Source organism: Cetorhinus maximus, chromosome 23 (assembly GCF_964194155.1).
Source record: "Cetorhinus maximus chromosome 23, sCetMax3.hap1.1, whole genome shotgun sequence".
In the NCBI taxonomy this organism is placed as follows: domain Eukaryota; kingdom Metazoa; phylum Chordata; class Chondrichthyes; order Lamniformes; family Cetorhinidae; genus Cetorhinus; species Cetorhinus maximus.
The window spans coordinates 54,980,646-54,993,699 of NC_135901.1; the positions used below are offsets into that span (position 1 = coordinate 54,980,646).

Sequence of the window (13,054 nt, forward strand, 5' to 3'; positions counted from 1 at the left end):
ACCTTACCATTGGCTGCTCCTAATTCCCTTCACTGGTATTATCATCGAAATAGAACAGAAGCAAAGGAGCAGGAATAGGTCGCTGGGAAACTCGAACCAGCTCCGCCAGTTAATCAGATCATCCTGCACTTTGTAACATACAGAAATCATCTCCACTATTAGCTTCATTATTTCAATGTTTCACTATTTCAATGTTTCAAATGATTTGTTTTTTTCCTGTGGTGACTGTGCGTGTTTGCTCAAGGAAATGATGTAAAAGGTATCGACTGAGGAAAATGAGGAGATGATTGGTCAGAATAGACATTTGTTTTCTGAAAATTCGATTTGAAATCAACTATTTTTAAAATTTGAATAATTGTAAAAGAATTCAGAGTCCAACCCTTCATCTCAATGAGTCAGGGAATCCTTGTTAATTGTCACACACTGAGCATGGACAAGGCAGAAGCTCCTGCGCCTCTTTCAATATTGCTTCTTTTAACTCAGAGTTTTCAAAAGGGAAATGGACAATGACTTGAAAGGGAGAAAAAAATCAGAGTTATGGAAAGACACGAAGAAATTGAGATTAAGTCGAAAGCTCTTTGTGGAAATCTGACATCGATACTATGGGCCTTTTGTAGAGCTGTGCCTTTTGATGATGACATTATTGGATCAGTCTGTCTCCAGCATCCCCAAACAGAGCAGCTGAATTCAATTTGTTCAAAATAAAGACTCAGTGCTGCTGCATGACGTCACTGCATAACATTTTAATGAGGCCCATTGAGCTTCTTTCCTGTCCCCTGTTTCTGCAGGGCAGTGGTTATCATGTTTACCTCATATATGAGGAGTTACTTCGTTCGAAACTGGCCAGAACCATCATCAAAACTTGCAGATTGAAGTTTGTAGAAGACAGCAGAATGTGGTCATGTGTCCTGGTCACTGTTTATCCTTCAACCAAGATGACAAGATCTGCGCATTGTCAAGTCCCTGGCTTTGTGTGTTTGTTGAGCAGTGATTGGCTGCCTTGCTCCCTGCATGAAAACAATGACTCTCCTTCAGAAAGTACTTCAATAAAAGCAAAATACTGGAAATCTGGAATAAAAACATTAAATGCAGGTAGAATTCAGCAGGTCTGAGAGTGTCTGTGGAAAGCAAAACCTGCTGAGTTTCTCCAGTATTTCCTGTTTTAATTTCAAAAAGTGCTTAATTGGCTTGAAAGTGGTTTCAGACATCCGCTGGTCAGGAAAAGCGCTGGATAAATGCAAGTCTGTCTTTCCTTAACTTTCTTTAAATCCCAATCCTGTGGTTACTGACCCCCGTCAGTGGAAACAGTTTCTCCCTATCTGCACCATCAAGCCGCCCGTCCCCACTGCCCCCACCCGCATTATTTCGAACAGCTCCATGAAATCTCCACTTAAACTTCTTTGCTCTAAACAGAACAAACCCGGTCTCTATAATCTCTCCACAAAACTGAATTTCCTCATCCCTGGACATGATGCAAGATGGGGGATTGAGATGAGATTTTGGAAAATATTGTCAGTTGGCAGGAGGGAAAATGGAGAAGGAACCAAAACAGAAAACCCAGACTCCAGCTTTGTGAATCTTTAAAAACTCTTTGGGAACCGGAATCAGAGGAGAATGAAAGGTGAAATGATTGACCAGAGACAGTCAAGGCACCTTTCCCTTCTTTACGACGCTGGAACATTGTCTCTGATGTTATCAATGAAATTAACTGATCTGAGACATTGAAAGGATTCTCGTTACTGCACATCAGGAATTCAAACCTAATATCGGCTTCGGGACAATCAGAATACTTGGTAACAGACAAGACACGCAAAGGCTCGAAGGGAGACGGCACCGGTTGTAGGAGAGCTGGTTCCCGGTGACATGGATGTGTCAGCAGTGGATGGGATCAGACTGTTTCCATGTATCCACAATGAATGACCCACCCTTTATTTTGGAAGGGTAGAACTGATAGAGACAATTGTCATTCCGGTAGCAGCAATCTGAAGCTTTAACTCACTGATACCCTGGTTAGAGGCTGCCACAGTCTCTGTGGCGCAACTGGTCAGCGCGTTCGGCTGTTAACCGAAAGGTTGGTGGGTCGAGAACACTCAGGGTCGAAGCTTTCACTGTTTTCTCCCCATCAGCATTGATTATCACACAGTTCCGGGCTGTCATTGGGTACTAGCGCTGAAACGGAAGACCCCCAAAATGTTGTCAGTTCCACTGTTATCCAGTGAGCTCCCAGGTAAGTGGCTATTGTCGAATATTAATTTCAAATATAATGAGAAAGCAATTAGACCTACCATGTACCGATATCTAACCCATTGGAAATTTATCAAGTTATTGGATTGAAACAAACCCATCAATTATTCTCTCTTCCTCAGTTCCACCATGAGTGAGACAGGGAAAAGCAGAAAAGCAGCAATATTCCGGCCCTGCACTCTCCAATCACCCGCTGCCAGCAGAAAGCGGCGACTGCAGCTTCAATCAGCGGGTTACTGCCCATCCCTGGGACACAAGATACTCCAACCCGGGCCAAACCTCCCAATACACCGAGCACAGGCTCAGGAAAACACAGGTAGATTATATCCCGGTCACTAAACCTCCGAGCAGCATTTACACAATACCCGAGTTAGTGAGTCACAAATAAAAGTCACATCAACTTTCTAAATCGTTTCATTGGAAAATTCCTTCATTTTATTGAAAAGTTAACTGTTGTGAATCTGAAAATGAAGACCATGGGATTTGTGTTACTGAGTGACATTTTTCCATTGTTTATCCGCCGGGTTTGCAATTCAAATTGTTTTGGATATTGAAGCGAATCTGATTTCAAAATGAGGTCACAAAGCAGCTAAACATTAAATCCAGAAACAAATCCTGAGGAAAATGGATCCCAATGTTTGGAAGGAGGTGCAGCTGAGAAGCGGAAGCTGTGAATGGTGTTATTGATGAATGAGTGAAAAGCATTGGATCCTTGGTCAATCATCGTAGCTGAGTGGTTAAATCGATGGTTCTAAAATCCAATGGAGTCTCCGCTGGTAAATTCAAACCTTACCGAATGTTCTTCTTATTATTGCTGATTTCAACCAGGTGTCCACATAACTGCCGGATCAATGGAAGTAACAACAACCAAAAATTCTCCTTATTTTTGGACTCTAAGGGAATGAAGGGCTTTCGGGATCGGGTGGGAAATTGGTGTTGAGGTTGGGGATCTGCCATGATCTTATTAAGTGACGGAGGAGGCTTGTGGGGCCTTATGACGTATTGTTGCTGCTTTGATTCTGTTCTGTTTCAGGAGCAATATCAGACAAAGCAATGGGCAGTAGCATCCTGAGCTCGGTAATTCAGCTGAGTTGTTGTAGGTGTTGGTTTAAGGTTTCACTATTTATTGAGGCGTGGTTCCTAATCCCACTGCTGCTAAATTGTCCTACTGGTCGAAAAGGTGCCAGCTCACAGTTAGAGCAGGTGTTTGCGGTGTATCACTTTAACAGGAAGAACGAGGAGACACAATAAAAATATAAATGGCTGTGGAGAAAATGTGGGGTTGTCGAATTAGCTAAATTCCTCTTCCATATGCTGGCATGGACAGACTGGGCCGAATTTCCTCCTCCTCTGCTGTAGACATCTATAATTTTATACGAACAACACTAACCTATCCATAGGACCAGTCATCGTGGCCGAGTGGTTCAGGCAATGGAGTCCAGATCCAGTCAAAGTGAAGTGGAAGAGTATCGTGAGCTTGGTAGCGCAGCTGTAGTGATTGTCAATGGTTTAATATCTCATTCTTTATTGAGGCGTGGTTTCAAATCCCACTGCTGTTAAAATTGCCCTATCAGTCGAAAAAGTACCAGCTCACAGTTAAAGCAGGTGTGTGCGGTCTTTCACTTTAACAGTAACACTGAGGAGAGACAATAAAAATATAAATGGCTGCAGAGAAAAGGCGGGATTGTTGAATGAGCTGAATTCCTCTTCCATGAGCTGGCACGGACACAATGAGCCGAATGTCCTCCCTCTCTGCTGTGGCCGCCTATAATTTTATACCAACAAAATTACCCTGTGGATAGGGGCAGCCATCGTAGCCGATTGGTTTAGGCGATGGAGTCCAAATCCATTTGGGTTTCCTGCTTCTCATTATTCCTGTTTTTAACTCTGTGTCTACAGAGTTAATTAACGGTTACATTGAATAAAATCCTACAAAACAAGTGGGCGTTTTCCTCTTTCTGTTCGTTAACGAAACCTGCAGAGGAAATGGAGCAAAACTTGGTGTCATGCTTGCTTTCTGGGCGTTTGTCTCTCCTGAGAGACAAACCCTTGCCCTTTGTAACTCTCGGTGTATATCCCTGTGTGTGTCCCTTTGTGTGTGTCAAAGTGAATCAGTTTCCCGAGGAGGTGAACACATTTCTACCATCACAAACTTTATTCACATTAGTTGTGCAACTTCAGATGAAAATGTTACAGGGAAAAATATCAGGATGAAAGATGCAAGAGGAGTTTGCAATGTTTGGAAGGAGGTACAGCTAAGAAGTGGAAGATGTGAATGATGTTATTGATGATTGAGAGGAATGTATTGCAACCTTGGGGCTTGTGTAGTTTGATTACCTTCTACACTTTGAAATTCAGAACAAGCTGAGGCTCCAGGTGGAAAGCAACAGTTGTCTCCATGTATGTGGGGATACATATGTTGTGTGTGCCCGGCTAGTTCAACAGGTAGATCAAAGGCTCTAAATCTCAGGGTCGTGGGCTCGCCGCACGTTGAGTGCAGTTTCTTTCAAACAAATAACCACCAACCTCTGTTCCTTTGAAACTGGCACACGACGGATATTCACCACTGATTCAAAGCACTTCCATGTCACATCTCTTTCTGTCTCACCTCCAGCTCTCTCCGCCCTTCCAGGAGCTGTTTGACCACACACAGTCAGTTAGTGCGAACGTAATACACAACGTGATCAGTTTCCAGATAACAGGCTAAAGAGACACCAGGATCTTCCTGATTCCCCCAGGTACTGATTACAGGAATGTGCACAGTGCCGATTATCCACAGTCACACACTCCTTCCAGTCTTGTCTACATTGTTCAGCTTTGAAATTTCTCGTATTTTCGCACTGGATTTCAATGTAAAGAAAACAGAGCTGTGATAAACTTATACTGTTCAGCAGATATACTGCAAGAAGTTACATAACAGGCTGATGATAACAGTGCTCTTTGGTCGCGGTGAGCTCCAGTGAAGGATTGGCACCATTAATGTGTCGTTCAATTAGTCTTGTGATTGGTTGATCCATCAGGAGTGATATTTTTGTCAATGCAAACAGTAGGCACCAGAATTTGCCCTTCTCCCACCCATATTTTGCCTGGCACCACCATCCCTATGGCCAGTGCTTTGCAAACAGCCCTTCTCTTGTCCTTCTTTTACTCCGCTTCTGTCTTTGTTCCCGGCCTGTTCTAAGTGTGATATTTCCAACTCTGAGGCGAAACTTAAACTGATTCTGGTGGAGCTGCTAAATGTTTTCAATCAATAAGTAATTAATACTCATTTTGACAATTCCACAAGATCAATAAAACTGCATTCCCTGACCAGGAATCGAACCCGGGCCGCGGAGGTGAAAGCGCCGAATCCTGACCACTAGACCACCAGGGAAACTGGCAGACTTGTTTCAGGTTGGTTTATTGACGCTGCTTTTATCCCCGTTTCCACTTTAAATGGAATGAATTCTTCAGTCAATTACAACAACGGTTTCTGTGAGCTGGAACATGAAATTGACAGTGAGGTGAAATATCCCCATAAGCTGCTCATGTGTGACTGTCAATTTCCTAAACCCACCAACCTGATCACTGCGGTTGTTGTGAAATTGACAAGGGAACACATGGCAGACATTCATCACTGAAAGTAACTGACACACTTCTAAACACTTTCATGTCGCATCTGTTTCTGCTTCTGTCCCTGCCTCACCTCCGGCTCCCTCTGCCCGTCCAGCTCCCAGGTCAATTAGCTGCTTGATGCAGACACAGTCAGTTCATGAACCCAAGCTTTCCCTGGAAAGCAGGGACAGAGAATGCGGGACCCAAGGATTTTAGAAAGAAGAGGTTTGCAGATGACATGGTAAAGATAATCTGGGATCTCATCTTCCTGATTCTCCCAGACACTGATGACAGGAATGTGCACAGTGCCGATTATCCAGAGTTGCAGACACCTTCCAGTCTTGTGCAAGTAGTTGAGCTTTGAACCCACTCGCAAAAGTGGATTATAAAATGGCAGAATGAGTGTGAAAGAAGTGGTGTTGGGAAATATCAAATTATAGAAAGTTACAGCAAAAAAAGAGGCCATTCGGCCCTGTGTGCGACTTTCAAAGAACTCCAAAGAAGAGTCACACAGAATTGAAACATTAATTCTATTTCTCTACCAGAAATATTGCCAGACATGCTGAATTTTTCCAGCATTTTCTGTTTTCACTTCAGATTTCCCGCATCCACAGTATTTTGCTTTTATCTCTGGGTTTCTAGCCCAGTGACAATGCCAATACGCCATCTCCTGAATGCTCTGATTTGATTTGAACATGTTTTCCCGAAAGAAGTGCTGTTAGTAGCGGACGAGTATTGGGGGCGATTGTTTCTGACATCCATCTGGGTTTCCCCAATGTTGGTTTGCTGACTGCGGTTCTCATTATTCCCGATTTTGACCAACATAATTAGTTATCTGGTAAATAGAATCAAACAAAAACTTCCGCGCTTTCTTATTTCCATTCATCTGCAAGGATTTGCGAAATCTGCAGACGGAAATGGAGTAAAACTGAGCGAGTTTGGTGTTTTTATGGGTGTTTGTCTCTCCTTGGCCCTCTGTCACTGTCGATGTATATGTCTGTGAGTGTCCCGCTGTGTGTGTCAATGTGGTTCAGTTCCTCATTTTTAGCAGTCCCCACTTTATTCATCTTACTGTGGCTTCATATTAAAATCGTAAAGAGAAAATAAAAACCGGTTTAAAAGGTTCAGGAGGAATTTTCTTTCTGTCTTTCTGAGTGGAGACTGTTCAGTTACTAAGTGTCCGAATGTTACAAAGCGGAGGGCGATTGAAATTTTCACTGAGCAACATTTAAACAGACACCGAGTCCTTGTGGTCGAGTGGTTAAGGCAATGGACACATCGAGAGAATGAATTTGTAAATACAAACAGTCCAAACTGATACCCCTCGGACATGAGGAACTGTATTTCTTCTCGAAGTTGTTCCACGTGTGACATTTGCAGCTCTGATGTGAAACTTCAACTCTCACTCCACTGATTCGGGTGGAGCTGTTGTGCGTTTCGGTTTTCAATCAATAAGTAAATGAGGCTTGTTTTAACAGTTTGTACCAGATCAATAAACCTTCATTGCCTGGCCGGGAATCGAGTCCGGGCCACAGCGGTGAATGGGCCGAATCTTTACCTCTAAATCACGAGGAAAGCTGTCTATAACTCTTGCAACGTGCTTTATCTGGGCCACGTTTGCCATTTCTCAGACACTTTCACCAGAGGTGTTTTTAAGGGGTAGCTGCAGTGAAGGATTCGCACCAATATAGTGTCGTTCAATTGTTCTGGTTCCAAATCCTGCTCAGGAATTTAAGAAAAACTTTGAATTTGCTCAGTGTCTTGACTTCAAAAGCGAGAATGTAAGAAAGTACATTCCCCCAAGCGTGTAATAAAATGTCGGAATGACTGGGAAATTATGCTGGGAAACATAAAATTGTAGACAGTTACAGCAAAGAATGAGGCCATTCGGCCTGGCGCGCTGCTTTCAAAGAGCAGTTGTGATTGATTGGTCAGGAGTGATATTTGTGTCAGTGAAAACAGTCGGCAGTAAAATCTCTCACATTACCACGGCAGACTTTCATCACTGAAAGCAACTGACACACGTCAAATTCTGCCGCTTTCATGTCGCATCTTTAACTTCCTGTTCTCCCTTTCAGGCATTTCCAGGTCTATCAAATATTATCCATGCAGAACGTTGTCCTGTTCCTCGTTCCACTAGGAGACTTACTGTGAGCGGGGTTGAGTAACTGGCTTCATAGCTCAGTGGTTTAGAGCACTGGTCTTGCAAACCAGGGGTCGTGAGTTCAATTCTCACTGGGGCCTGCGATTAACGTTTATGAAATTTGGTAACAAGGTAACCTTTGAGCATAGCACTGTAAACAGATAAAAGCTAGAAATCCAAAACAAAATAAAAAAATACCTCGAAAAACTCAGCAGGTTCGACAGCATCTGCGGAGAGGAACACAGTTAACGTTTCGAGTCCGTATGGCAACAAGATGGCAGGTGGATTATAATGTAGGCAGGTGCGATTATGTTCACTTGGTTATTAAAAATGAGAATAACAAAATGCTTTTAAAATGAGGAATTTGAAAGTGCTGATGTTCAAAGAAACTTGCGTGTGCTTGTACAAGCAATGTGGAAAGTTTGCATGCAGGATCAGCATGTTGGCCTTTATTGCAAGGGGATTGGAGAGCAAGAATAAAGAAGTCTTGCCACAGGGTTTTGGAGAGACGGCATCTGGAATCCCGTGTGCTGTTTTCATCTCCACATTTATAAAAGAATAGACTTGCATTGGGGACGGTGCAGGAGAGGTTCACTAAATTGATCTCTGGAATGTGCTGGTTGTCCTAAGATGAAAGGCTTTTATTCTCTGGAGTTTAGAAGAATGAAAACCAATCTAATTGAAACCTGTAAAATTCTGAGAGGGCTTGATAGGGTAGACACAGGGATTGTTTCCGCTGGTCAGGGAGTCTAAAACACTGGGGCACAGTCTCAGGGTAAAGGGTCGATAATTTCGGGCTGAGATGAGGAGAAATTACTTCATCCAAAGGGTTGTGAATCTTTGAATTCTCTACCCAGAGGGTTGTGGATGTTCCATCATTGAATACATTTAAGGCCGGGATGGATAGATGTTTGGTCTTTCGGGGGACTAAGGGAAATGGAGAACGGGCAGTATAATGGAGTTGAAGCCCAAGATCAGCCATGATCGAATTGAGTGATGGGACAAGCTCGATGGGCCGTGTGATCTACTCCTGCTCCTATTTCTTATGATCATATATATAATAAAGACAGTAATTCATGTTATAATAAAAACAGAAAGTATTGGAAGTTCTCAGCAGGTCTGACAACAAATGTGAAGGGAGAAACAGAGTGAAGGTTTCGAGTCTAATTTGACACTTTTTCAAACCATAAATTGGCTGCTAGTTATGACATTTTGCACAACATCAAGACAGAATTGAACCCAGGCGGTGAAAGCACCGAGGCTGGACCACTAGAGTGTTAGATTCCAACTGAAGGTTTAATGGTTTAAGAAAACCTAGGGTCAAATAGATTCCCTCTCTTCCTGCTTCTACTCATATTACCGACATAATTCTACTTTGTGTCCTTTGGCTACAAGGAAATATTGTCCAAACTTTGCCAGCCCTGCTGTTATTCAGTAAGTTCTCACACAAGTATTGCGTGTCTCCAAATATTGTGTGCAGTTCTGGAATCAGCATCATAGGAAGGGTGTGATTGCACTGGAGAGAGTGCAGAGGAGATTTACCAAGACGTTGCCTGGGCTGGAGAGTTTTAGTTATGAGGAGAGATTAGATAGGCTGGGGTTATTTTTCTTGGAGCAGAGGAGATTGAGTGGGGACATGATTGAGGTGTATAAAATTATGAGGGGCATAGATAGAGTAGACAGGAAGGAACATTTCCCCTTGGTGGAGGGATCAATAACCAGGGAGCATATATTTAAGATAAGGGGAAGGAGGTTTAGAGGGGATGTGAGGAAGAATTATTTCACCCAGAGGTTAGTGGAAATCTGGAACTCACTGCCTGAAAGGGTGGTAAAGGCAGAAACCCTCATAACATTCAAAAAGTATTTGAATGTGCACTTGCAATGCCATGGCATAGAAGGCTATGGGCCTAGTGCTGGAAAATGGGATTAGAACAGTTAGGTACTTGTTTGACGGCGCAGATTCGATGGGCTGAAGGGCCTCTTGCTGTGCTGTAGACCTCTATGGCTCTTTGACTAAATAGATTTATGAATATTCATTTCAAATAACGCGAGAAACTGAAACAAACATGTGCGTAACATTCAACCTATTAGAAAGATTGGGTTCAAAGCAACGAATAGAAATTGACTGTCAAATTGCATTTACCGAACTGGAACACACCATCACAATGAATGAATCCATTGTCTGTTAAAATGTTGCTCAGTGAAAATTTCAATCATCCTCTGCTGTTTCACATACAGGCACTGAGTCAATAAGCAGTCTCCACTCAAATAAATACAAAGGGTCAATCTCCTCTTGCAACTTTTCAACCTGTTGTTATTCTCTGTACCATTTACCATGAAGATATATAACGAAAGTGAATAAGGTTTGCGATGGTAAAAAATGTGTTCACCCCTCGGGGAACTGAACCACATTGAGACACACAGACACATGCAGCGTGAGTAATAGTGGGCAAGGTTTTATCTCTAAGGAGATAAAAACTCTCAGAACGCAAGTATGGCACAAATCAGCTCAGTGTTGTATCATTTCTGACTGCAAATTCCGTGAATTCTTTGGATCAACAGAAATGAAGCAACACGGAAGTGAAGCAGGAAAACTACACGGGAGTGTTTGGAAGGTGCTGATTCCATTTAACCAATAGTTAATTCTGGAGGCAGCAAAACGAAGGAACAGCGAGAAGTACAGTCAGCAGGACTCTAACCCACGTGGGGAGGCCCCAGTGGATTTTAAATCCATCCCTGTAACCACTCAGCCACGGCTGCAAGCCTTATCCTAGCGTCATTGTTGTTCATGTAAAATCCTGGAATGGTTACAGCAGAGAATGAGAGCATTCAGCCCCACCTATTCCCAGTCACCCTGCAATTCCTACAGCCTCCCTTGTTCTACCTACCAAGACGAACTACATCATATGTCAAATACCCCGAGCCTATTCTAAAGGATTTGATGAAACGTCTGAAAGACAAACCAACTGAAACTTTGGCAATGGTGGGATTAAAATCTATGATTTAATAGGAACTGGTGCTTAAATCCAGCGCCTGAGACCACTCGCATACGCTACTGCTGGCAATATGAAAGTAACCATTGCCTTGATTAGTAACGGGACTGAATTGGAACATAACAAATAGCTACAGGAATAGACCATTTTGTCTTTCGAGCCCCTCACTGTACCATAAAATCAGAGCCAAAAACAACATATAGAGACCATTCAGCCGGGTCAGAGGAACAGAAGCCGTTCAGCCCTGTGACCCTGCTCAACCATTCAATAAGATCAAGGCTGATCTGTTTGTGGTCTCAACTCCACTTTCCTGTCTGTCTGTCCGTACCCAGCCCCACCCTCACCACCCCCCATAACCTTTGAGTCTCTTCTCTACCAAAAATCTGTCCAAATCAGCCTTGAATAAATTCAATGACCCAGCCTCCACTGCTTTCTGGAGAAAATTCCTCAGACTAACGACCCTCTGAAAAAACAAAAAAAAAACTCTTCATCTGCGTCTGAAAAGGGAAGCCTCTTACTCTTCTGGAATTAACTCACCTGGCCCCTCTCCCCTACCTTTTCCCTGGACATGTTGCAGTATTTGGTCCAATTCCCTTTTGAATTCCGCTGCTGAATCTACCATCCCCACACTCTCTATCTAACCCAGCCGCCGGATCCATCCCTCCCAGGTCGCCATGTGGAAATGCATGGTGACCCTACACTGAAGAACAGGTCCCAGGCATACCCAGCTACTTGACAACAGAACAACATGAAGTGACTATTGTGGAAAATTGAATGAGACAACATTTTAAATCATCAAGATATTGACACACACTCCATAGAGAAACTGGCTTTCAAACAATCAGGATAGAATTAAACACACCAGTACCTATCAGAGGGAGTAAAATTAAAGTGAAGAGGGAAACAAACTCTAGGTTTAGAAAATATCCACAAGGTGGATGAAGGTGAATAGTGAGCTAGAGAATCTTTAATGTCCGTGCATGAACTTCTGTTTGAACCAGATGTATTTACCAATGTCAATAATTTAAAATTGTGTGAGATGATCTGCAGGTGAGGAGGATGAATCTCAGTCGATAGTTATCACATTTAGTGGATAAAGTTTTCACATTTACTCTTGGTGGCAGCTCAAGGGTTTGTGTTGCTGATTCTGATCATTCTAGTAGCTTTAGTGTGTTATCCACGGTTTGTCATAAAGAAATTAGGAAAACAAGCTCGTAGCTTAGAAATAGTGAGGTTAGTCAGAAATCAGTTGTGAGAAATCAATAAGGATATTCCCTTCTCAAGGTGGTTATATCTGTAAGAAATCACTGCCTAATAACCTTATAAAATCTTCAGAAGTGTATTGAATATTGTACGAATGGCTCCCCCTTTCCCTCTCTTTCTCGCTTAGGAACAAAGATTCCTGGCTTGACAAACATAGGACAACATATCCCAATGTTACCTCATAGGGATGGACTCAGGAGTTAGGGAATGGAATTTGTACTGGTGACTGAAGACAATGGCTCTGATCTTCCCAATTATTAAAAGGTGCAAATTTCTGCTCATCCTGTACGGAATGTTGGATAAGCAGTTTGATAATTTAGTAACAGTGAAGGGATGGAGAGGGATGGTGGTGAGGTAGAGCTGGGTGTTGTCAGTGTACATGTGAAAACTAACATGGTGCTTTTGGATGATGTCACCTCGTGGCAGCATGGAGATGAGAAATAGGAGGTATCAAGGTTAGATCCTTTTTTTAGGATGGATGATGACAGTGGATTTAAAGGTGAGAGGGACAGTACCAGAAGAGAGGGGAAAAAAAAACATGAACAATATCAGCCAACATGGAGAAGTTGAATGGTCAGCAGTTCAGTGGGAATCGGGTCACTGGAGCAGAAGGCGAGTCTCATGGACAAGATGAACACTGAAAGGTTATGAAGGGAAATAGGAAACTGGAGAAAGACCTAAGTTCAGATCTCGGACATGGGGGATCTTTAGAGACAGTTGTCCCGGTGGGCTAGTGGAAGGGAGGGAAGCAGCAGAGGCAGCTGATCGGATTGACTCAATCTTAGTGACAAAGAAGCTGCATGAGCTCCTCACACTT

At 42.9% G+C, this 13,054-nt stretch overlaps 2 non-coding genes across 2 annotated transcripts; one reads left to right on the forward strand and one right to left on the reverse strand.

Moving 5' to 3' along the window:
- Positions 1-5,545: 5,545 nt before the first annotated feature.
- On the reverse strand, positions 5,546-5,617 carry trnae-uuc (transfer RNA glutamic acid (anticodon UUC)). Its single transcript has one exon. It is a non-coding gene; the product is annotated as a tRNA-Glu (tRNA).
- A 2,391-nt stretch (positions 5,618-8,008) lies between these two features.
- trnaa-ugc (transfer RNA alanine (anticodon UGC)) lies at positions 8,009-8,082 on the forward strand. The gene has a single exon. It is a non-coding gene; the product is annotated as a tRNA-Ala (tRNA).
- Positions 8,083-13,054: the final 4,972 nt, after the last annotated feature.